Source organism: Vigna unguiculata, chromosome 6 (genome assembly GCF_037176805.1).
Source record: "Vigna unguiculata cultivar grain cowpea cultivar isolate G323 ecotype 2 chromosome 6, ASM3717680v1, whole genome shotgun sequence".
Lineage (NCBI taxonomy): Eukaryota > Viridiplantae > Streptophyta > Magnoliopsida > Fabales > Fabaceae > Vigna > Vigna unguiculata.
This window is the reverse complement of record NC_140797.1, coordinates 15,979,451-16,007,119: the sequence shown is the minus strand read 5'-3', so window position 1 is coordinate 16,007,119 and position 27,669 is coordinate 15,979,451.

Genomic DNA, 27,669 nt, shown 5'->3' with positions numbered 1-27,669 from the left:
GAGAAAGGACAAGGAGCAAAGTGACCTAAGAATCCAAGAGCACATTCAAAGGCTTGAAGCTAAGGAGCAAGAAAGAAAGGCTAGGAAAAGAAGGCATTCTAGGCGCAAACCATCACAAGAGAAGCAAACTCCAAAGATTCCTAAGTTCAAAGGAGAAAATGGCCCAAACATCTACATTGAGTGGGAACAAAAAGTGGATCAAATTTTTACCATTCATGTAGTTAGTCATCAAAAGCAAGTAGATTTGGTAGTCTTAGAGTTTGAGGATTATGCATGGACTTGGTGGCATCAATTATGTATGGACAATATTAACCAAGAGTCACTCGCGACTTCATGGAGGGACCTTAAAAATTTGATGCGCGCTAGATTTGTTCCTTCCTACTATAGGATGGAGACTCTTTTAAAGCTCCAAAGGCTTACACAAGGGTCCATGTGTGTGGATGAATATTACAAGTTAATGGAGTCCATACTTCTAAAAGTAGGACTCCAATTTGAAAGTGAAGAGGAAAAGGTAGCTAGATTTGTGAGTGGGTTAAGGAGGGACATACAAGATTTAGTAGAGTTATATGAGTACTCCTCTCTTGACAAAATTTTACATTTGGCCATCAAAGTTGAAACTCAATTGCAAAAGAAAAAAGAGGCCAAGAGGAGTGGTTCATACAATGACTACTATTCTAGTACTTGGAAAGATAAAGAAAGAAAACATGATAAATCACCACTCAAGAGTTCCCAAGACCCACCTCCTAGGACTAATTCGTCTAAGCCTTCTAATGAAACTCCTAATTCTTCTCAAGGTACAAGGACAAGTTCTATAAAATGTTTTAAGTGTTTGGGATATGGGCACACAGCTTCAAATTGTCCCACCAAAAGAACCATTGCCTTAAACCTTAAAAGAGAAGTAGCGAGTGAACATTCTTCTCTCCCTTCCCCCAAAAGTACTTCTTCCCACACTTCTTCTTCAAGTGAAAGGATTAAACCCCTTGAAGGTGGATTGGTAATGATAAGGCACCAACTCAGACAAGTTTCCAAGGAACTTGACCCTTCTCAAAGACAAAACCTTTTTCATTCAAGGTGTCATATCAATGACAAACTATGTCCCCTCCTCATAGATAATGGAAGTTGTGTAAATGTGGCTAGCACAAGGGCTGTGGACAAGCTTTGCTTGAAAACTATCCCTCATGACAAGCCCTACAAGCTATCATGGCTTAAGAAAGAAGACATTAAAGTAACTCAACAAGTCCTCATTAAATTTTCAATTGGAAATTTTAAAGATGAGGTGTTATGTGATGTTGTGCATATGGAAGAAACTCATATATTGTTAGGTAGGCCATGGAAATTTGATAGAAAAGTCTTTTATGATGGCCATGCTAACACCTATGCTTTCTCCTTCCAAGGCAAGAAGTTCACGCTCCTACCTCTCTCACCCAATCAAGCAAATGAGGACCAAAATAAAGTGAAAGATAAGAGAAAAGATGAAAAAGAAAAAGAGCAAGTTACCTCCAAAGTGTTACTTGCCTCTAAAAAAGGATTTCCAAAGCAAGATGGACATCACCATTCTTCCTTCTCTTCCAAGGCTCAAAAGGAAGACCCAATCGCAAGCATGAGAAGAAGAGTGGTCTAGAAAAGAGGGATGGTCTAACCAAAGCTAGGGGTAGTACCCTTAGAAAAGATGGAGCAAGAGCTCATAAATGGGAGGCACAAAACCTCCTCCAAATCAAGTCAAGCTCCTTCTACAAAGGCTTAAAGAATTTATGGTCAAATTCTCTCCAAGAAGGGGAGGATGATGAAAGATTGACCCTAACCAATGATGGAGGCACATGCTTAAGAAGACTAAGCATGTTTAGAAAGGAAGTTCACTAATTCTTCATCCCTTTCATTTGTGTTTGTTATTTTTGATTCCCTAAGTTGACTTAGTTGAATCAACTTTAGTTGACTTGTTGACCTTTGACTAGGTTTGACTTGTTCACTATAGTTGACTTGACTTAAGCCAACATGCTAATCTATGTTTATTTGCTTTATAGGTTAATTAAAAGTAAGAAAGCAATGCTAGATGGCGCATGGTGATTGAGGAGCATAAATGATGTGGAAGAGAGAGTAAAGCAAAGGCATAAAGCATAAAGTAAAAGGCATAAAATAAGTGTACCTATGTACCTTTGGTTTCCTCTGTTTTTAGCACACTTTGACCACATTTTGGAGACATATGAGACACATTCTTTGTCTCTTTTTGTGCTAGAACGAAATTAGCCTTGCATACACCATAGTTAGCTCTTTTGTCTCTTATTTTTGTAACCTTATTTGACCTAGTTTCTAGAAGCTAGGGTTAGGTTTTTGTAGAGACATCCTTAGGTATCTTTTATTTGCTTAGAGGCCCCTAAACTCTTCTATATAAGGGGTGCTCCTAGACATGTAAAAGGGTTGAACATTTTGAAGTAAAAACACTCTTGTGTCTCAACCATTTGTGAGAGTTTCCTCCCTTGGGAGTGAATACTTTTAAGCCTTATCTTGCATAGCAAATGGCGGAAAACATCCACTCATCTTCAAGGTTGCCATGGCTTCTAGCCTAGCCTTGTAGTGGCGTGCTTCTCACATTTTTACCATTTCTTTCCTTTCCATTTTATGTTTTCTTCTTCCTTTAATTGTTCTTGGTTTTCTATGGTTTATGTGTTTTCCATTTCCTTTTTGTTTTGAATCAATCCATCATCTTCTTCTCTTGAGCTTTGTGAAAGGAACCTTCACATCTAGATAGCTTGCTATCTTAATGTCCAGCGGGGATTTCACTTAGCTTTCTTAATCAAGTCACACCAAATTCAATCATATTAAAAAGGAACAACATAATCCTTCATCAGGTTGAAATGGAATTTCAAGGGAAATCCAAGTGAAATGGTAGTGTATGTAAGGATGTAAGGAATAGATAATGGTTGGTATCCTGGAACTCCAATAATCATTCAAGCTCAAATAGAGCAGAATGGATTATTTCGTGAGGAGTAGCAGGAGGTCCTTGTCGTTAGACTTGATCCAGTACTAGACGTGAAGGGGACTTACCTTGGGAACGATCGGGTGAATACTCCATGTGTCCAGACTCTGCAGAGTCTGGGAACCGTTACAGGTGCACGCCACCAAAAGCTCCAACGTCACTTGCACAATCCGGATATCGAGTCTAGAACTTATAATTGAATTATATGCTATGAATGATCTTTCTAACTGTGAAGTATATCAGTGTTTCTCATTTCAGTTAGCTTACCCTTCTTGTTTGTGTTTGCCTGCTTTGTATATTATCCTTTTGCAATGATCACCTATGCTAGGTGTTAGCAGAGCAGAAACTAGATGGAGATACCCCCTCCTGAGCAGGAGTTGAAACCTTGCTGGGAGTGTTCGCTATAGTTAGAGGTTACCGCTGTACGTTTTGGAGTTTGTGTAGTTTAGTATCTTTTCTACCGAATCTTACCTTGTGTGTATATATATATATATATATATATATAGATGTAGTAGTGTGGAGGATTGTACTAGATTCATATATTATGTGTGTATGACTGTTATCCCTACTATCTACTATGTTTGATCATGATATAATGTTTTGTTTGATAGTGTGAGGAACTATTAAATGGGAAGTTACATTTTTGGTATCAGAGCAGTAGTTCCTTTAGGGTTTGTAAGTGTGAGCTTTCCTAGTTTCTGTTGTGTGTTTCGCATAGTGATTTGGTGCAGTTGTGGTGTTTGTTAGGTAGACTGATGATTCTCTCTTTGTGTGGGCAGAGCTATGACACTTGGGCCTCCTCCTCCTCCTCTTCCTAACCCGGATAGTTCTCACTTGGTGGGGGACTATTGAGGCGATGTTGGTAGCCATGCAGCAGCAGAATGCTAATATGGTGAATCAGCACAACTTGGCCTTGCAGCAGATGGAGTCTGCTAGGATCGCAGCAGAGGCCACCCGACAGAGGCACTTGGAAGCCGTACATCAACTAGGCGAGAACCGATCTACAGCTGGATCTTCCCAAGCTCCACCACCACGAGTGCAAGAGTGGAGTTTGGAGGATTTTCTTCAGCATCATCCATCCCGCTTTGACGGTAAGACCACTCTAGATGAGGCAGATCAGTGGATGCGAGATATGGAGCGGATCTTTGAGGCCAAAAGATGCCCAGCAGAGAGTAGGCTAGCATATTCTAAGTACTTGCTAGCCAGTGAGGTTGTTCACTGGTGGTCTATCATGAAAATGATGCTAGAAGACAGCAGGGAGATCATCACTTAGGAGTTATTTAAGAAGAAGTTTTATGCTGAGTACTTCCCAAACAGTGTGAGGTATGCCAAGGAAGTGGAAATCTTACAGCTGATGTAGGGAGAGATGTCTGTATCTGAGTATGCGAAAAAGTTCAAGCACTTGGGCAGATTCCACACCTTGAGGACCACGGAAGATTGGTAGTGTAGGAAATTTGAGAATGGGTTGAGAGGCGATCTTAAACTCATGGTGGCTCCGCTCTCTATAAAGGGGTTCCCTGCTTTGGTGGAGAAAGCAAGGGTAATGGAGAAGCTGAAAGTGGAAGTTGAAGCTCAGCAGCTGTCTCAGCAGAAGGTGGGAGGACCATCTGGGTCCACGAGCCAATAGGATGATAGGAGGAAACCCTACTCTAGACCTCCGCCTCAGCGGTCTAGGAGATTCTCACCACAGTCACATCAGCCTCAGTCTCATCAGCACCAGCCTACTCAACATCACTCTCACAGACCACGGTGTTTTCAGTGTAGAGGGCCCCACATGAGGAGTGTTTGTCCTCAGCTTGGTGGTAGGCAGACGTGTTGTAGATGTGGCCAGGAAGGTCACTTCCTCAAAGATTGCCCCACTGGCAAGAGTGTAGTGCCAAGACCTCTGACTCAGTCGCAGCCACAGCAGACACGGGGAAATGCTAGGCTCCAGGCAACTGGCCGAGTATATGCCATGATGGGTACAGAGACGAACAGATCAGGTAACCTCATCTTTGGGTCTTGTGTGATTGATGGTAGGAGCTTGTGTGTACTATACGATTCAGGACCGACACACTCTTTTGTGTCGGAGTCTATAGTGTTGGAGTTGGGTCTTCCGGTGAGGGAACTCCAGTATAACCTGGTGGTGTCCACGCCTACTTCTGGGTTGGTCAGAACCTCGACCTTGTGTGCTAGATGTAGGATCGAGGTTGAGGGACGCCAATACCGAGTAAACCTTATATGTTTGCCTTTGGAGGGTCTGGATGTGATCTTGGGAATGGATTGGCTATCTGCTAATCATATTCTCATTGATTGTAATGAGAAGAAGGTGTTATTTCCTAGCTTAGAGGATGAGGGTATGTTGATGTCCTCACAGCAGGTGGATCAAGCCATCCAAGAGGGATCTCAATGTTTCTTGATTCTAACTCAACTATCTATTGAGAAGGAAGGTGGACACCTTGAGACGACAATGGTGAGAGAATTCTTAGAAGTTTTCCCTAAAAAGGTGCTCGGCTTGCCCCCATCCAGGGAGATAAAGTTCTCTATTGATCTGGTGCCTGGAGCAGGGCCAATATCAATAGCACCTTACAGGATGGCTCCTGCTGAGCTGACAGAGTTGAAAAAGAAAATTGAGGAATTGCTAAAGAAACAATTCATCAGGCCCAGTGTGTCACCTTGGGGAGCGCCGGTGTTATTGGTCAAGAAAAAGGATAGCAGCTCCAAGCTTTGTGTGGATTATCGGCAACTCAACAAGCTAACCATCAAGAATAAATATCCTCTACCAAGGATAAATGACTTGATGGATCAGTTGCATGGCGCTGTAGTGTTTTCAAAAATCGACTTGAGATCAGGATACCATCAGATTAGAGTTAAGTCTGATGATGTGTAGAAGACCGCTTTCCGGTCTAGATATGGGCACTACGAGTACGTACTGACGCCTTTTGGTGTGACCAACGCCCCTGCCTTGTTCATGGACTATATGAACCGAATCTTCAGACCTTTCCTAGACAAGTTCGTGGTGGTTTTCATCGACGACATCTTGATATACTCCCGAACTCATGAAGAACATGCGGAGCATCTGAGGACAGTCCTGAGCATCTTGAGAGAGAAGCAACTCTATGCAAAGTTGTCTAAGTGTGAGTTTTGGATGACCACGGTCCAATTCTTGGGGCATGTGATCTCGGCCCAGGGCATATCAGTAGACCCATCCAAAGTTGAGGTTGTGTTAAAATAGGAGCGTCCTAAATCAGCGACTAAGATTATGAGCTTTGTGGGACTGGCAGGATACTACCGAAGGTTCATTGAGGGGTTTTCTAAGATCGTGGCACCCTTGACACGGCTGACTCGTAAGGATCAGCCTTTTGCCTGGACCTGGTGTGAGAATAGTTTTCAGGAGTTGAAGCAGAAGCTAACCAGTGCTCCCGTGTTGGTGATCCCTGATACTAGTAGACCCTTTGAAGTTTACTGTGATGCCTTCCATCAGAGGTTAGGGTGCGTTCTGATGCAAGAAAGGAGAGTGGTTGCCTATGCCTCTAGGCAGCTTAAAAGTCATGAGAAGAACTACCCCACGAATGATCTCGAGTTAGCGGTTGTGGTGTTTGCATTGAAAATCTGGAGACATTATCTGTATGGTGCTCAGTTCCAGGTTTTCAGTGATCACAAGAGCTTGAAGTACCTGTTCGACCAGAAAGAGTTGAACATGAGGCAGAGACGATGGATGGAGTTCTTAAAGGACTTTGACTTCGAACTGTTGTACCACCCGGGGAAAGCGAATGTGGTGGCGGACGCTCTAAGCAGAAAAATAGTTCATGCCTCTTATATGATGGCCAAGGAGTTGGATATGGTGGAACAGTTCAGAGACATGTAGATACAGGTGACTTTAGGAGAGGGTGTCATTAGATTCAACCATCTAACCGTATCTAGTATTTCCTTGTCCTGATAAAGGAGAGGCAATTATCTAACCCCAAATTGTGGGGAACAGTGGAATTGTTTGGCACAGAGAAGGCCAAGGACTTTGAGATGGGAGGTGATAGGGTGTTAAGATTCAGAGGCAGGGTCTGCATACTTGAGGACTTGGAAGTGAAGGGTATGATTCTTGAAGAGGGGCACAAGAGTCGTTTTAGCATGCACCCAGGCATGACTAAAATGTATCATGATCTAAGAGAATCTTTCTGGTGGACGGGAATGAAGTCGGACATTGCTCGGTATGTGTCATCCTGTTTAACCTGCCAGAAGGCTAAGACAGAACATCAGAGGCCTGGAGGGATGCTGCAACAGTTGGAGATTCTAGAGTGGAAGTGGGATAGCATCGCTATGGATTTTTTTACCCATTTACCACGGACGGTGAGGAGCCAAGATGCCATATGGGTTATAGTTGACCGTCTAACCAAGAGTGCCCATTTCCTCACAGTGAATCTGAGAATGTCCATGACAAAGTTGGCACAATTGTATATCAATGAGATTGTGAGATTGCATGGAGTGTCGATGAGCATAGTCTTGGATAGGGATCCACGATTCACCTCCCGTTTCTGGCAGACGTTATAGGGTGCCATGGGCAGCAGACTGACTATGAGCTCAGCTTACCACCCCCAGACGGATGGTCAGTCCGAGAGGACAATACAGTCTCTTGAGGACCTCTTGCGGACGTGCGTGCTAGATCATCTTGGTGCGTGGGACGAGGTCCTGCCTCTGGTGGAGTTTACCTATAATAACAGTTTCCATGCAAGCATTGGCATGGCGCCATATGAAGCTCTCTATGGCAGGAGATGCAGGACTCCCTTGTGCTGGTACCAAGACGGAGAGTCGGTGGTGGTAGGGCCAGAGTTGTTGAGGCAAACTACAGAGAAAGGATGAAGGCATCTTAAAGCAGACAAAAATCCTATGCTGATCAGAGGAGAAGACCTTTGGAGTTTGTAGTGGGAGATCATGTTTTCTTAAGGATTACCCCAACCACTGATGTGGGGACAGCTATTCACTCAAGGAAGCTATCTCCTAAGTTCATCGGTCCATATCAGATCCTGAGGAAGATTGGACCAGTGGCTTATGAGATCGCCTTACCTCCTCAGTTATCCAACCTTCACTCCGTATTCCACGTCTCTCAGCTCAGAAAATATGTGTTTGATCCCTCTCATGTGCTCGAAGCAGAAGATCTACAGGTTAGAGGAGATCTCTCAGTGGAGGTTCAGTCGGTTAGTCTTGGTGATAGTCAGACAAGGCAGCGCAAGGGAAAGTTGGTCAGTCTAGTCTAGGTCATCTGGGATAAGAGAATGGGGGATTCCACGTGGGAACTTGAAGAGGAAATGAAGGAATCATATCTACACCTATTCTCCGGTGAGTCTTAATTTTCGGGACAAAAATTTTTGTTGTTGGGGAGATTGTGAGAACCCAATTTCTTTTTTCAGCCCTTTAATCTCTCTTCTCTCTCTGCCAACCACACCACAGAACAACACTACATTTCACTGCACCTTTCTCCCTCTCCTCTTCCTCTACCTTCTCTCTACCAAAAATCTGAATTTCTCTCCCTCTGCTGCAGAATCCAGACCTGAGGCTGGTTCAGGACCTCTCCTCTCAACTACAATTCCTTTTCCTCCATGTAAGTTACTCCCAACCTTTACATCCCTCTTTAATTCGAAATTTGTAGAACCCCATTCCTGCTGAGTTAATTTGGGAACCATTCTCATACTTTGAACCTGCATTTCTAGCTCACTAAGTGGTACAACTGAAGTGCTCTTGGCTGGGAGGATTCTAGCTAGTAGAAATATATAGAGGTAAGGGAAGCTAACCACTCTTCTTAATTTGAATAGAAAGTTCGTAGATGAGCTTGAATTACACATTTGATTAATGAATTGGTGTTTGAATTACATGATTTGGTGAATAATTGATTTGTGATTGAGAAAGACTGATCTGCTGCATGTGGAAACAGGTTCGTGACCTGGTATTTTCGCCTAGGCGAGTTACTCTCGCCTGAACGAAAACACCAGGAGACGCACCTCTGTTCCTGTGCGAAGTCTCGCCTAGGCGAGCTGGAGTCACCGTAGCGAGAGATGAGCTCGTCTAGGCGAACCAGCCTAGCCTGAGCGAGAGTTCGCCCATGTTTTCTCTTTTTGCCACTGTTAGTGTCTCGCCTAGGCGAGACTAGCTCGCTTGAGCGAGATGAACTCTCGCCTAGGCTAGACTTTTTAGCCTGAGCGAAAGCTACTGCAGTAGTAGTGCTCTAATTCTGTTTTCATTAGTGGAAATGTATGTTTTAATGAATCATTATGCAACTTAAGCCCTGTGTGGTTGGAATGCTACCATTGATGTATTGTATGATTAAATTGAATTAATACAAGTTATGAGAAGATGAGGTTGAAATGGAATTTCAAGGGAAATCCAAGTGAAATGGTAGTGTGTGTAAGGATGTAAGGAATCGATAATGGTTGGTATCCTGGAACTCCAATAATCATTCAAGCTCAGATAGAGCAGAATGGATTATGTCGTGAGGAGTAGCAGGAGGTCCTCATCGTTGGACTTGATCCAGTCCTAGATGTAAAGGGGACTTACCCTGGGAACGGTCAGGTGAATACTCCATGTGTCCAGACTCTGCAAAGTCTGGGAACCGTTACAAGTGCACGCCACCAAGAGTTCCAACGTCACTTACACAATCCGGATATCGAGTCTAGAACTTATAATTGAATTATATGCTATGAATGATCTTTCTAACTGTGAAGTATATCAATGTTTCTCATTTCAGTTAGCTTACCCTTCTTGTTTGTGTTTTCTTGCTTTGTATATTATCCTTTTGCAATGATCACCTATGGTGGGTGTGAGCAGAGCAGAAACCAGAAGGAGTTGAAGCCTTGCTGGGAGTGTTCGCTATAGTCATAGGTTACTGCTGTACGTTTTGGAGTTTGTGTAGTTTAGTATCTTTTCTACCTACTCTTACCTTATATATATATATATATGTATATACATATGTATATATGTATATATATATATATATATGTATATATGTATATATGTATATATATATATATATATGTATATATGTGTATATATGTGTATATATGTATAAATGTATATATGTATATATATATATACATATATACATATACACACACACATATATATATATATATATATATATATATACATATATATATATATATATATATGTAGTACTGTGGAGGACTGTACTAGATTCATATACTATGTGTGTATGCCCGTTATCCCTATTATCTACTATGTTTAATCATGATATAATGTTTTATTTGATAGTGTGAGAAACTATTAAATGGGATGTTACAATGGATGTGTTAGATTAAAACTTATATTTAAATAATAAAAAAACAAGATTACCAAATTGTAGTTTATTTTAAAAATAATTAGAAATTATTATTATATAAGTTTGATTTATCGTATAAAAAATATGAAAATGTATAAATGAAAATAACATATTTTAATAAAAAAATATTTAAAAGATAGTGTAATAGAAAATTTTATAATTAAAAATTACTTTTTAGACCTTATTTTATAACAATTTTAAAATTTTCGTGAACACTTATTTTTGTAAATATAATTCGAAAATTCATATTTTTACATTATTTTGATAATTAAGCTGAAAAATAAATTGCACACATCATTGTAATTTTGATATCACCCTCAAACCAAGACATAACAGACATGATTTAAAAATATAAGAATTTCCCTCTTCCTTCCCCTTTCTCTCCCTCAAGGTTCATTGGATGGAGAGAGAGGATGACATCAAGTGGATTACAGTGTGAAGTTTGTGTTGTTCACTTTAAGTCAATTAAAGGTGAAACTGGGTGGACTAAGAGTAAAGTTTGTTCAAGTTTGTGAGTGATTTGATGGATGTGATAGATTAAAACTTATATTTAAATCATAAAAAAACAAGATTACCAAATTGTACTTTATTTTAAAAATAATTAAATATTATTATTATATCAATTTGTTTATCGTAGAAAAAATATGAAAATGTATAAATGAAAATAACATATTCTAATAAAAAAAATATTGAAAAGATAATGTAATAAAACCTTATTTTATAACAATTTTCAAATTTTCGTGATTAAATATTTTTGTAAATATAATTTAAAAAGTCATATTTTTACATCATTTTCATAATTAAGTTAAAAAATAAATTGCAGACATAATTGTAATCTTGATATCACCCTCAAACCAAGACATAACAGAGATAATTTAAAAATAGAAGAATTTCCCTCTTCCTTCCCCTTTCTCTCCCTCAAGGTTTATTGGATGGAGACGGAGAGGATGCAACAAGTAGATTACAATGTGAAGTTAGTGTTGTTCACTTTAAGTGGATTAAAGGTGAAACTGGGTGGATTAAGAGTAAAGTTTGTTCAAGTTTGTGAGTGATTTGATAGATGTGATAGATTAAAACTTATATTTAAATCATAAAAAAACAAGATATCCAAATTATCGTAGAAAAAAATATTAAAATGTATAAATGAAAGTAACATATTTTAATAAAAAAATATTTAAAAGATAATGTAATAAATAATTTTATAATTAAAAATTAACTTTTAAACCTTATTTTATAATAATTTTAAAATTTTCGTGATTAATTATATTTGTAAAAATAATTTGAAAGTCATATTTTTACACCATTTTCACAATTAAGCTGAAAAATAAATTGCGGACATAATTGTAATCTTCATATCACCCTCAAACCAAGACATAACAGAGATAATTTAAAAATAGAAGAATTTCCCTCTTCCTTCCCCTCTTTCACTCAAGGTTGATTGGATGGAGAGGGAGAGGATGACATCAACTAGATTACAGTGTGAAGTTTGTGTTGTTCACTTTTAGTAGATTAAAGGTGAAAGTGGGTGGATTAAGAGTGAAGTTTGTGAGTGATTTGATGGATGTGATAGATTAAAACCTATATTTAAATCATAAAAAAATAAGATTACCAAATTGTACTTTATTTTAAAAATAATTAAAAATCATTACTATATAAGTTTGATTTATCGTAGAAAAAATATGAAAATGTATAAATGAAAATAACAGATTTTAATACAAAAATATTTAAAAGAAAATGTAATAGAAAATTTTATAGTTAAAAATTACTTTTTAAGCCTTATTTTATAACAATTTTAAAATTTTCGTGATTAATTATTTTTGTAAAAATAATTTGAAAATTCATATTTTTACATCATTTTCATAATTAAGTTGAAAAATAAATTGTGGACATCATTGGAATTTTGATATCACCCTCAAACCAAGACATAACCGACATGATTTAAAAATAGAAGAATTTCCCTTTTCCTTCCCCTCTATCTCCCTCAAGGTTGATTGGATGGAGAGGGAGAGGATGACATCAAGTGGATTACAGTGTTAAATTTGTGTTGTTCACTTTAAATGGATTAAAGGTGAAACTGGGTGGATTAAGAGTAAAGTTTTTTCAAGTTTGTGAGTGATTTGATGGATGTGATAGATTAAAACTTATATTTAAATCATAAAAATACAAGATTAACAAATTGTACTTTATTTTAAAAATAATTAAAAATTATCATTATATAAGTTTGATTTATGGTAGAAAAAATATGAAAATGTATAATTGAAAGTAACAGTTTAATAAAAAAATATTTAAAAGATAATTTAATAAAAAAATTTATAATTAAAAATTACTTTTTAAACCTTATTTTATAAGAATTTTTAAATTTTCGTTATTAATTATTTTTGTAAAAGTAATTTGAAAAGTTATATTTTTACATCATTTTCATAATTAAACTGAAAAATAATGCAGACATAATTGGAATCTTGATATCACCCTCAAACCAAGACATCATAGAGATGATTTAAAAACATGTGAATATCCCTCTTCCTTACCCTCTCCCTCCACCAAGGTTGATTGGAGAGAGAGGGAGATGATGAATTCAAGTAGAGTAGAGTGTGAAGTTTGTGTTGTTCACTTTAAGTGGATTAAAGGTGAAAGCGGGTTGATTTAAAGTAAAGTTTGTTAATATTTGTGAGTGATTTGATGGATGTGATAGATTAAATATTATATTGAAATCAAAGAAAAACACGATTACCAAATTGTACTTTATTTTGAGAATAATTAAAAATTATCATTATATATGTTTGATTTATCCTAGAAAAAATATGAAAATGTATAAATGAAAGTAACATATTTTAATTGTTGAAAGGGGGAGCCTTTCATCCATAAATGAAGATCAATTTTGATGATGTCTACTGATCTAGGATAAAACATAGCTTGGTCCAGTTACGATATGCATTAGGCAATTAGCTTCTCTTTATCAAATGTTTTTCAGGCCTGCTGTGTAATTCTGCATATGATTAGTTCTTTAACTAATGGATTAGTTGTGAGTATTGTACAAAGTAAGTGAAAATATACTCACGATAACCGATTAGGTAAATTGCTAATTGAATTAGTGACAGCAAAAACCTTTGTATAAAAATTGTTTTGGAATCTGTTTTGGGTCTGGAATTTTAGAGAGATCACGCAGTCTTCATCTGAAAGAGAGCCATCTGAGAGACACAAAAGCTTCAGAAGATTCTGCAATAACTCAAGTACATATCCAAGAAGAATTGAGGGTTGATTCTACCAAGATGGATCTTGCTTGATTCAAGGAGCATCAAGTCAAATCTGCACAACTTAGGTGTATTCGTTTCTTGTTTTGTTTTCTGTATTTTTGATTACAGTTGCTTCAGTGTTTGAAGTGTGGACCTAGGTGCAATTGTGTGGATGCATTGCTCCTAGGGGGAGTTCTTGATTGTTGAATCAAGTTCTTGGGTTTTGGGGGTTAGAATTATATAGGTGTGCTTGTAATTCTTGAATCCTATCTGTTTAGTGGAATCCTCCTAAGTGTGTTACTTAGGAGAAGACTGGATGTAGATTCGTCCTGAATCGAACCAGTATAAATTGTGTGTCTTGCTTCTTTCTTCTCTCTCATAATCTTTCTTGATTGATTTAAACAGTCCATTAACCCAGAACTGTGAAATTGATTAATTGAGCTTTAAAACCTAAAGATTCATTCAAGATTCATCTTAAACAAGATAAAAGCCTATTAATCAATTCAGATCCCTTTGTGGTTAAGATAATTAGACAGATCTGATTTTGACAATTGGCACCAGAGCTGGCTAATCGCACGATAAGCGATTAGAAAGATCCTGATATGTCTAATACATCTCAAACCTTTGCTGAAGGGGCATCCATCAACAGGCCACCTCTGTTTGCTGGTGAAAACTACCCTTTTTGGAAAATTAGAATGAAAATTTTTCTTGAATCAGTGGACAAAGGGGTCTGGGATGCTGTAGTTAATGGACCTTTTCAACCCATTAAAGTTGTGGAAGGCAAAACTGTTCTTAAAGAGTTCTCACAGTGGACTCTTGATGAAAATAAAAGGGCACACTATGATGTTAGAGCCAAAAATATTATATCCTCTGCACTAACTTTGGATGAATTTTACAGGGTATCTGTGTGTGAATCCGCCAAAGAGATGTGGGATGTTTTGGAGGTCACCCATGAGGGCACGGATGAGGTAAAAAGAGCAAGGAAGAACACTCTCATTCAAGAGTATGAGATGTTCAGGATGAAGTCTGGAGAAAGCATTTGTGATGTGCAGAAAAGATTTACACATATAGTAAATCACCTCCTAGCTCTTGGCAAGACTTTTGACAAAGAGGAACTCAATATCAAAATTTTGAAGAGCTTAAATAGGATATGGCAGCCCAAAGTCACTACAATTTCAGAATCCAGAGATCTCACTAGCATGAACATGGCCACACTCTTTGGGAAACTAAGGGAACATGAACTAGGGCTTGGAAGACTCAAGGAAGAAGAGGATGCAGAAAAGAGGCACACAATAGCCTTGAAGAGTGCTGTAAAATATGCAGCAAAACTGAAGAAAGCAGAATCTGCAGATGACTCTAATGATGATTATAACTTTGACAGTGAAGCTTTGACACTAATGGTAAAGGGGTTCTCAAAATTTCTAAAGCACAAGAACAAATCTAACAGTAATTCTGCAGAAATTAAAAGATCTTCTAGGAAACAAGAAAAACATGTTCCAACCTGCTATGAGTGTGGAAAAATGGGACACATCAAACCTGAATGCCCTGCCCTCAAGCTGAAGCAAAAACTAGAAGAGAAAGGTGAGGCAGACAAGCACAAGAAGAAAAGGAAAGCTTACAACAGTGACTCTAGCTCATCCAGTGAATCTGATGGAAGCATTGAGGAAGAGACCAACCTCTGTCTTATGGCTGGAACAAGCTCTTCTAAGAGCAGTGTGAGTAGTTTCAACTCCAATGATGATGAAAATAACTACTATGAATTACTTGATGCTTTTAATGAATTGCATAAGGAAGCCACAAAATTGCAAAAGTCAAATAATAAGCGTAGAGGAGAAATTAAATGGCTTGAAGGTAGAGTAAAACAACTAGAAGAGGAAAATGAAAATTTGATAACAAGTCTTGAAAAACTAGAGAAATCTAAGAAACACTCTAGGTCCAAAGATGACATAAGCTCTCCCCAATGTGAAAAATGCCCAGGACAGCTAGAAAAGATAGATTACCTAATGAAAACTCTCTCAAAATTCACTTTGGGAAGATCAAACCTTGATGCAGTGTTAGGATCTCAAAGGAGTGTGCTTAATAAAGAGGGAATAGGTTACAGTGGCAAATCTAATCTATTAGGCACCAGAAGTTTTCTAGATATGAGTAAACCAACATCTGTCATTTGCTCCTACTGTTCTGAACTTGGTCATTTTTCTAATTCCTGCTACTTTAAAAATTGTGGGGTTCCTAAAGGAGAGTACAGATGGGTACCTAAAGGAACACCTCAAACCACTAACATGAAAGGACCCAAGTTCAATTGGGTACCTGCATCTTCTCTTTAATCTTTGTTTCAGGTGTGTCTTGATGCAAGGAAAACAATGTAGCTTTTATATAATGGATGCTCAAGACACATGAAAGGAGATGTGAAGAACTTCTGCAGGATATCTTACAAAGCCAATTATTGGTCATGTTACAAGAGGTAAAAATAACAAAGGTCAATTTTTTATCCATCACATTGGTCTTGGTTTTTATTTGCTCTATACTTCTATAAATGTCTGCACTCTGATGTTAACCTGTGCTATTGATTTCACCTGCTGCGTTGTTAGTATTGTCAAACTTTGTATGCCTACTGTGTTCAAACTATGTAGCTGCTTGCCTAACCTTGGCCTTAATCCATTATCGTGTTCTGTCTGAAGATTAGTCTGTGTTAAGTTCTGCTTCACATAGTTGCTACTTAATTTCTCAAAAGGAGCCCGCTAATCCATTATGCGAAATTGTTATGCATTCTGGTTGTTATCCTGGTTGTTATGCATTATCTCCTGCTGCATCTCTTACATTGTTGCGCTGTTTAGATACAATTTTCCTGTTGTCCTGTATTGCATCCTAAATCTGTCTGATTTTTTTGCTAATGTCCAAAAAGGGGGAGAATTTGATATATTGATGGTTTATTGGTAGGGGGAGTATGTAATGAAAATGATATCTGTTATATGCCTATGCTGTTGTTTGCTTTGTGTGTCTGTACTGCTGTTGTTGTTTGCTTAATGTGCTGCAGGCAGGCCTATCACAGTCCATGTTTTGGACATCATCAAAAAGGGGGAGATTGTTGAAAGGGGGAGCCTTTCATCCATAAATGAAGATCAATTTTGAAGTTTGTCTTGTTCACTTTAAGGGGATTAAAAGTGAAAGTGAGTGAATTTAGAGTAAAGTTTGTTGAAGTTTGTGAGTGATTTGATGGATGTGATAGATTAAAAATTATATTTAAATGATAAAAAGACAAGATTACCAAATTGTACTTTATTTTAAAAATAATTAAAAATTTTCATTATATAAGTTTGATTTATCGTAGAAAAAATATGAAAATGTATAAATGAAAATAACTTTTTTTAATAAAAAAATATTTAAAAGATAATGTAATAAAAAATTTATAATTAAAAATTTCTATTTAAACCTTATTTTATAACAATTTTCAAATTTTGTTTATTAATTATTTTTGTAAAAATAATTTAAAAAGTCATATTTGTACATCATTGTCATAATTATGCTGAAAAATAAATTTCCCTCTTCCTTTACCTGTCTCTCCCTCAGGGTTGATCGGATCGGATGGAGATGGAGAGGATGACATTAAGTGGATTACAATGTGAAGTTTGTGTTGTTCACTTTAAGTGGATTAAAGGTTAAAGTGGGTGGATTAAGAGTAAAGTTTGTTAAAGTTTGTGAGTGATTTGATGGATGTGATAAATTTAAAATTATATTTAAACCAAAGAAAAACAAGATTACCAAATTCTACTTTATTTTAAAAATAATTCAAAATTATCATTATATAAGTTTGAATTATCGTAGGAAAAATATGAAAATATATAAATGAAAGTAACATACTTTAAAAAAAATTAAAAGGTAATGTAATAAAAAATTTATAATTAAATATTACTTTATAAACCTTATTTTATAACAATTTAAATTTTCGTTATTTTTACATCGTTTTCATAATTATACTAAAAAATAAATTGCGGGCATAATTATAATGTTGATATCACCCCCGAACCATTGCATTACAAACATGATTGATAAATAGAGCAATTTCATCCTTCCTTCCCCTCTCTCTCCCTCAAGTTTGATGGCAGGGAGAGGGATGGAATGAATTTAAGTGGATTGGAGTGTGGAGCTTGTCTTGTTCACTTTAAGGGGATTAAGAATGGAAGTGAGTGAATTTAGAGTAAAGTTTGTTGAAGTTTGTGAGTGATTTGATGGACGAGATAGATTAAAAATTATATTTAAATCATAAGAAAACAAGATTAACAAATTGTACTTTATTTTAAAAATAATTAAAAATTATTATTATATAAGTTTGATTTATCGTACAAAAAATATGAAAATGTATAAATGAAGGTAATATATTTTAATAAAAAAAATATTTAAAAGATAATTTAATAAAATATTTATAATTAAAAATTACTTTTTAAACCTTATTTTAAAACAATTTTCAAATTTTTATTATTCATTATTTTTGTAAAAATAATTTAAAAAGTCACATTCTTACATCATTTTCATAATTAAGCTGAAAAATAAATTGCGAACATAATTGTAATCTTGATATCACCCTCAAACCAAGACATGATAGAGATGATTTAAAAACAGAAGAATATCCCTCTTCCTTCCCATCTCCCTCCGTCAAGGTTGATTGCAGGGAGAGGGAGATGATGAATTCAAGTGGAGTAGAGTCTGAAGTTTGTGTTGTTCACTTTAAGTAGATTAAAGGTGAGAGTGGGTTGCTTTAGAGTGATTTGATGGATGCGATAGATTAAAAGTTATATTGAAATCAAAGAAAAACACAATTACCAAATTGTACTTTATTTTAAAAATAATTAAAAATTATCATTATATAAGTTTGATTTATCGTAGAAAAAATATGAAAATGTATAAATGAAAGTAACATATTTTAATAAAAAAATATTTAAAAGATATTGTAACAAAAAATTTTATAATTAAAAATTACTTTTTAAACCTTATTTTATAACCATTTTCAAATTTTCGTTATTTTTACATCGTTTACATAATTATGCTAAAAAATAAATTGCGAACATAATTATAATCTTGATATCACCCCCGGACCATTACATGACAAACATAATGGATAAATAGAGGAATTTCACCCTTCCTTCCCCTTTCTCTCCGTCAAGGTAGATTGGAGGGAGAGGGATATGATGAATTGAAGTGGAATAGAGTGTGGAGTTTGTGTTGTTCACTTTAAGTGGATTAAAGGTGAAAGTGGATTGATTTAGAGTAAACTTTGTTAATGTTTGTGAGTGATTTGGTGGATGTGAGAGATTAAAAATTATATTGAAATCAAAGAAAAACACGATTACCAAATTGTACTTTATTTTCAAAATAATTAAAAATTATCATTATATAAATTTGATTTATCGTACAAAAAATATGAAAATGTATAAATGAAGGTAATATATTTTAATAAAAAAAATATTTAAAAGATAATTTAATAAAATATTTATAATTAAAAATTACTTTTTAAACCTTATTTTAAAACAATTTTCAATTTTTTGTTATTCATTATTTTTGTAAAAATAATTTAAAAAGTCACATTCTTACATCATTTTCATAATTAAGCTGAAAAATAAATTGCGAACATAATTGTAATCTTGATATCACCCTCAAACCAAGACATGATAGAGATGATTTAAAAACAGAAGAATATCCCTCTTCCTTCCCATCTCCCTCCGTCAAGGTTGATTGCAGGGAGAGGGAGATGATGAATTCAAGTGGAGTAGAGTCTGAAGTTTGTGTTGTTCACTTTAAGTGGATTAAAGGTGAAAGTGGGTTGCTTTAGAGTGATTTGATGGATGCGATAGATTAAAAATTATATTGAAATCAAAGAAAAACACAATTACCAAATTGTACTTTATTTTAAAATTAATTAAAAATTATCATTATATAAGTTTGATTTATCGTAGAAAAAATATGAAAATGTATAAATGAAAGTAACATATTTTAATAAAAAAATATTTAAAAGATATTGTAACAAAAAAAATTATAATTAAAAATTACTTTTTAAACCTTATTTTATAACCATTTTCAAATTTTCGTTATTTTTACATCGTTTACATAATTATGCTAAAAAATAAATTGCGGACATAATTATAATCTTGATATCACCCCCGAACCATTACATGAGAAACATAATGGATAAATAGAGGAATTTCACCCTTCCTTCCCCTTTCTCTCCGTCAAGGTAGATTGGAGGGAGAGGGATATGATGAATTGAAGTGGAATAGAGTGTGGAGTTTGTGTTGTTCACTTTAAGTGGATTAAAGGTGAAAGTGGATTGATTTAGAGTAAACTTTGTTAATGTTTATGAGTGATTTGGTGGATGTGAGAGATTAAAAATTATATTGAAATCAAAGAAAAACACGATTACCAAATTGTACTTTATTTTCAAAATAATTAAAAATTATCATTATATAAATTTGATTTATCGTAGAAAAAATATGAAAATGTATAATTGAAAGCAAGATATTTTAATAAAAAAATATTTAAAAGATAATTTAATAAAGCTTTTATAATTAAAAATTACTTTTTAAACCTTATTTTATAACAATTTTTAAATTTTCGTTAATAATTATTTTTGTAAAAATAATTTGAAAATTCATATTTTTACATCATTTTCATAATTAAGCTTAAAAATAAATTGCGAACATAATTGTAATCTTGATATCACCCCCAAACCAAGACATAACAGAAATGATTTAAAAATAGAAGAATCTCCCTCTTCCTTCCCCTCTCTCTCCCTCAAGGTTGATACTTCAAGGTTGATCAGATGGAGAGGGAGAGGATGACATCAAGTGGATTACAATGTGAAGTTTGTGTTATTCACTTTAAGTGGATTAAAGGTGAAAGTGGGTGGATTAAGAGTAAAGTTTGTTAAAGTTTGTGAGTGATTTGATGTATGTAATAGATTAAAAATTATATTTAAATCAAAGAAAAACAAGATTAGCAAATTGTACTTTAATTTAAAAATAATTAAAAATTATCATAATATAAGTTTGAATGATCGTAGAAAAAATATGAAAATGTATAATTAAAAGTAACATAGTTTAATAAAAAAAATACTTAAAAGATAATTTAATAAAAAAATTTATAATTAAAAATTCCTTTTAAACCTTATTTTATAAGAATTTTTAAATTTTTGTTATTAATTATTTTTGTACAAGTAATTTGAAGAGTCATATTTTAACATCATTTTCATAATTAAGCTGAAAAATAAATTGCGGACATAATTGTAATCTTGATATCCCCTCAAACAGAAACATAACAGGGATGATTTAAAAATAGAAGAATTTCCCTCTTCCTTCCCCTCTATCTCCCTCAAGGTTGATCGGATGGAGAGGGAAATGATGACATCAAATGGATTACAGTGTGAAGTTTGTGTTGTTCACTTTAAGTGGATTAAATGTGAAAGTGGGTGGATTAATAGTAAAGTTAGTTAAAGTTTGTGAGTGATTTGATGGATTTGATAGATTAAAAATTATATTTAAATCAAATAAAAAGAAGATTACCAAATTGTACTTTATTTTAAAAATAATTAAAAATTATCATTATATAAGTTTGATTTATCGTAGAAAAAATATGAAAATGTATAAATGAAACTAACTTATGTTAACAAAAATATATTTACAAAGTAATGTAATAAAAATATTTATAATTGAAAATTACTTTTTAAACATTATTTTATAACAATTTTCAAATTTTCGTTATGAATTATTTTCGTAAAAATAATTTCAAAAGGCATATTTTTACATCATTTTCACAATTAAGCTTAAAAAAAGTTTCACACATAATTGTAATCTTGATATCACCGTCAAATCATGACATAACAGAGATGATTGAAAAATAGAGGAATTTCTCTTTTCCTTTCCCTCTTTCTCCCTCAGAGTGTGTTTGGATAGAGTATTTTAATGAAGCAATTCATTTTTTTGAAGAATTTAGATTTCTTTGTAATGAAATATTTTGTTTGGATAGAGAAATTAAAAAGCATTTCAAATGCAAACATTTTTTTGAAGGATTTCAATTAGCAAAATTAGTAGAAATTCAAATATCCTCAAAATAGGTGGAATTTGAAATTCTTCTCACTCAACCTCACATTCTAGACGATCCGGACGAGCACGACGACCCGAACTTGCCCGACAACCCGAACGTGCTCGACGACCCGGATGAGCCTGACGACCCGGACGGGCTCGACGACGTGGACGAGCCCGACGAACCGGACGGTCTCGACGATCCAGACGGGCCCGACGACTCGTACGGGCTAGACTATCCAGACAAGCCTGACGACCCAAACGGACCCAACTGTTTGAAAGGGACCGTACAAGAAATTGAAATGTAAGGTATTTTAATTTTCTTATCCAAACAAGTTATTTAGAAAATGAATGGAATTTAATTGCAAGCAATTCAAATGCAAAGCATTTCAATTTCTAACCATTTTTGAAATGCTCCATCCAAACACAAGGTCAAGGTTGGTTGATTGGAGGGAGAGGGAGAGGATGACATCAAGTAGATTATAGTGTGAAGTTTTTGTTGTTCGCTTTAAGTGAATTAAAGATGAAAGTGGTTGGATTTCAAATAAGTTTGTTAAAGTTTGGAATGACTTGATGGATGTGATAGATTAAAAGTTATATTTAAATCAAGAAAAAACAAGATTACTGAATAGTCCTTTATTTTAAAAATAATTAAAAATTATAATTATATAAGTTTGATTTGTCGTAGAAAAAATATTAAAATGTATAAATAAAAATAACGTATTTTAATAAAAAATATTTATGAAATAATGTAATAAGAAATTTTATAATTAATAATTACTTTTTAAACCTTATTTTATAAAAATTTTCAAATTTTCGTTATTAATTATTTTTGTAAACATAATTTCAAAGGTCATATTTTTACAATATTTTCATAATTAAGCTGAAAAATAAATTGCGGACATAATTGTAATCTTGATATCACCCTCAAATCATTTCATAACAGAGATTATTGAAAAATAAAGGAATTTCCCTCCTGCTTCCCCCCTCTCTCTCAACGTTGATTGGAGGGAGAGGTTGATGAGTGCGTTTTTATTCCCTCATTTAGTATTTAATTATGAGTATTTAATTGAATTTGTGTGCTTAAAGAGTGATTTAATTAACAATTCTGAAAATTAGGCTATTTAACTTGTGTGATAAAAATGTCTTAAAAAGTGATTTTTAGCTGCATAAATTATTTGTGGATATTTTAACGTTTGTTGATGCAGTTGAAGTTAAGATTAAGCTCATTTAAGGTGGAAAAATTAATTCATTGAAGTTACAAACCACCTTTAAATAAGGCTAAAATCAGCAAGTTTTGGCAAAATCACTTTTGCACCCCATACATTACTTATACACTCCCTTCCTTCCAAATGGGCTACAGAAAACTTACTTCTACACCCCTACCTTTGTCTATTTTCACCCCTTTTTCCACTCATAAACTAAGATGCACTCAGATATGCCATGTGGCAATCCTCCAATTATTAAATTAAGCAATTAGAGAACGACACGTGGCGACATCCAAACACTCAAAATTCAGCCAACCAAATGGTGCCACGTCAAAATCTTCATCTCTCCCATGAGAAACACTAGCTTCTCCTCTTGCACCATGGCCACCACCGTCATCCATTGAAGCCGACAGCCATTGCTTTGCCACCACCGTCCCTGCACTGTACCACGAGAACTACATCTGCAACGCACTCACGCCAGCAGCCATGGAAACCACCTTCTCTATCGCGCGCCTGTTTGAACCTGCGGAAGAAGAAGGCATCACCATCCTCGCACCTGAACACACATCATCACGTAGTTGCAGCTTTGCTGGAAAACACGAAACAACAACGTTAAGCACTACTCCCTCATCTACACTCACAGATCTGCAGCCTTCATCTCTGCGAGCGAGCCACCAACATTCTGCAGCCACGCCACCTGCAACAGTGCATCCATAATGAACAATAGTCTCCATTTTCGCATCATGTAGTGAACATGAACCATAACAGCTTCCCTGCAACTATCGCAACACCTTCATTCTTCACCACTACAAATCGAACCAGAACCTCCATGCCTGAGCCAAATCGGAGCATAACGCAATTGCAACGCCATCAACATTCCTGCACTCACGAGCCAGATCGGAGCAGCAACATTTCTAACTACATCACAACAGCGTGTCTCCAGCAATAGTCCGTGAGCCAACAACCACATTGTTGGAGTCCATCAGCCGCCGGAAACCCTCCATGTCGTCACGCGGAGCCAAAGGAGGAAGGAGGAGCAGACCCTAATTCTAGAGAGAGTGTCTTTGCGCCATGTGTCAGCATGTGAGAGGATAGTCAAACTGGTCAACATTGGTCAAATGGTCAAAGCCAGCAATCAACTATGGTCAAAACTGCAAAAATGGTTAAACAAGAGGGGCAGAATTGGAAATTGGACAGAAATTAAGTTGCTAATTAATTAAATAAAAATAAAAGATTTTAGCAACCGACAAATAAAGCCCAAAGTCCAATAGAAGCCTATATAAAGAGACCAAGGGGGAAGCAAAGAAACAAGCTCGGGACTTCGGAGTTTTGGAACCCTTAGGGGGGCCTAATTTCGTTTCTTTTCTCTCTCTATTCTTCTCTCTATTTTTATTTTATTTTGTATTTCATGGAGTGCTGAACTTCTTGGGTTGATTCCATTATAATTACTTAATTGGATTTTGAGGTTAGATCAATTAATTTGTTTGTTCTTTTGATTCTTGTTGAGATTTATTTTCATCTATGTCTTTTGGTTTTTAATTTAGTAAAAGTAATGATTTTTACATTGTAGCAAGTTAGCACGGTGTTAAATCTACATAACATAACAATCGTATGAGTCCAAGGTTTTTAAATTTTAATATAGAAGTTACTTTGATTAACTTTAGAAACTTTCATATGATTGAATGAGTTTTTGCTAATAATTAAGAAGTTACTTTGATTAAAGGTGAAAACTTAGATTAGAATTAATCAAGAAGTTACTTTGGTTAATTAGCTTTTTATTAGATATAAGAGGTAAAAGAATGGACATGATTAGGATTAGTAATATTTAATTGAGAAGTTACTTTGGTTAAATTTCCTAAGATTAATCTACAAAGTCTTTACTTTTGGTTGAAAGTAAGGACGCCAACAAATTAATTGAGAAGTTACATTGATTAATTTAAAGTCTTAAACAAGAAATCAATAACAATAATCTTTAGGAAACCAATGATGAATCCTATTTTGAAAAAGCAGTGGCATCGACCTATTTTTCTGTACTATTGTTTTTGTCTTTATTATTTTATTTGACTAACCATTTTGTATAGATTTTATCAAAACTAACATGTTAAAAATCAATTCTATGTTCATTGGGAGACGACTTAGGGTTAACTTAACCTATACTAATATTTTGGCTACTTTCTTAACAATACTGAAGTTGTTATAGATAACTAGTATTAATTTGATCGCTTGACGACAGCGTTATCAGAGGGTGAGGATGAATTCAAGTGGATTAGAGTGTGAAACTTGTCTTGTTCACTTTAAGAGGATTAAAGGTGAAAGTGAGTGAATTTAAAGTAATGTTTGTTGAAGTTTGTGAGTGATTTGTTGGATGTGATAAATTAAAAATTATATTTAAATCAAGAAAAAACAAGATTACCAAATTGTCTTTTATTTTAAATATGATTAAAAATTATCATTATATAAGTTTGATTTGTTGTAGAAAAAATATTAATATGTATAAATGAAAATAACATGATTTATTAAAAAAATATTTATAAAATAATTGAATAAAAAATTTTAAAATTAATAATTACTTTTTAAACCTTACTTTATAACAATTTTCAAATTTTCGTTATTTTTACATCATTTTAATAATTAAGCTAAAAAATAAACTGCGGACATAATTGGAATATTGATATCACCCTCAAACCATTGCATAACAGAAATGATTGAAAAATAAAGGAATTTTCATCTTCCTTCCCCTCTCTTTGTCAAGGTTGATTGGAGGGAGAGGAAGATGATCAATTCAAGTGGATTAGAGTGTGAAGTTTGTGTTGTTTAATTTAAGTTGGTTAAAGGTGAAAGTTGGTGGATTTAGAGTAAAGTTTGTTAAAGTTTGTGAGTGATTTAATGGATGTGATAAATTAAAAATTATATTTAGATGAAGGAAAAAAAAGATTACCACATTGTGGTTTATTTTAAAAACAATTAAAATTTATCAATATATAAGTTTTATTTATCGTAGAAAAAATATTAAATTGTATAAATGAAAATAACATATTTTAATAAAAAAATATTTATAAAATAATGTTATAAAAAATTTAATAATTGAAAATTACTTTTTAAACATTATTTTATTAAATTGTCAAATTTACGTTATAATCTATTTTTGTAAAAGTAATTTCAAAAGACATATTTTTACATCAATTTCATAATTAAGCTGAAAAAAAATGGAGACATAATTGTAATCTTGATATCACCCTCAAATCATGACATAACAGAGATGATTGAAAAGAGAGGAATTTCTCCCTTCCTTTCCCTCTCTCTCCCTCAAAGTTGATTGGAGAGAGAGGGAGAGGATGGCATAAAATGGATTATGGTGTAAAGTTTGTGTTGTTCACTTTAAGTGGATTAGAGGAGGAAGTGGGTGGATTTAGAGTAAAGTTTGTGAGTGATTTGATAGATATAATAGATTAAAAAATATATTTAAATCAAGGAAAAACAGAATTACCAAATAGTCCTTTATTTTAAAAATAATTAAAAATTATCATTATAGAAGTTTGATTTGTTGTAGAAAAAATATTAAAATGTATAAATGAAAATAACGTATTTTAATAAAAAATATGTAAGAAATAATGTAATAAAATTTTTTATAATTAATAATTACTTTTTAAACCTTATTTGATAAAAATTTTCATATTTTCGTTATTATTTATTTTTGTAAAATTAATTTCAAAAGTGTTATTTTTACATAATTTTCATAATTAAGCTAAAAAATAAATTGCGGACAGGATTGTAATTTTGATATCACCCTCAAACCATAGCATAACAAAGACGATTGCAAAATAGAGGAATTTCCCTCTTCTTTCCCCTCTCTCTCCCTCAACATTGATAGGAGGGAGAGGGAGAGGATGAATTCAAGTGGATTAGAGTGTGAAGCTTGACTTGTTCACTTTAAGGGGATTAAAGGTGAAAGTGAGTCGATTAAGAACAAAGTTTGTTGAAGTTTGTGAGTGATTTGATGAATTTGATAGATTAAAAATTGTATTTAAATTAAGAAAAAAGAAGATTACGAAATTGTCCTTTATGTTAAGTATGATTAAAAATTATCATTACATAAGTTTGATTTGTTGTAAAAAAATATTAATATGTATAAAAGAAATTAACATATGTTATTAAAAAAATATTTATAAAATAATGTAATAAATAATTTTATAATTAATAACTAATATTTAAACCTTATTTTATAACAATTTCCAAATTTTTGTTATTAATTATTTTTGTAATAATAATTTGAAAGGCCATATTTTTACATCATTTTCATAATTAAGCTGAAAAATAAATTGTCGATATAATTGTAATCTTAATATCACCCTCAAATCATTGCATAACATAGATGATTGAAAAATAGAGGTAATTTCCACTTCCTTCCCCCTCTCTCTCTATCAACATTGATTGGAGGGAGATGATGAATTCAAGTGGATTAGAGTGTGAAGCTTGTCTTGTTCACTTTAAGGGGATTAAAGGTGAAAGTGAGTGGATTTAAAGTAATGTTTGTTGAAGTTTGTGAGTGATTCGATAGATGTGATAGATTAAAAATTATATTTAAATCAAGAAAAAACAAGATTACCAAATTGTCTTTTATATGAAATATGATTAAAAATTATCATTATATAAGTTTGCTTTGTAGAAAAAATATTAATATGTATAAATGAAAATAAAATATTTTACTAAAAAAATATTAATAAAATAATGTAATACAAAACTTTATAATTAATAATTACTTTTTAAATCTTTTTTAGAACTATTTTCAAATTTTCGTTATTAATTATTTTTGAAAAATAATATCAAAAGCTATATATTGACATCATTTTGACAATTAAGTTGAAAAATAAATTGCGGACAT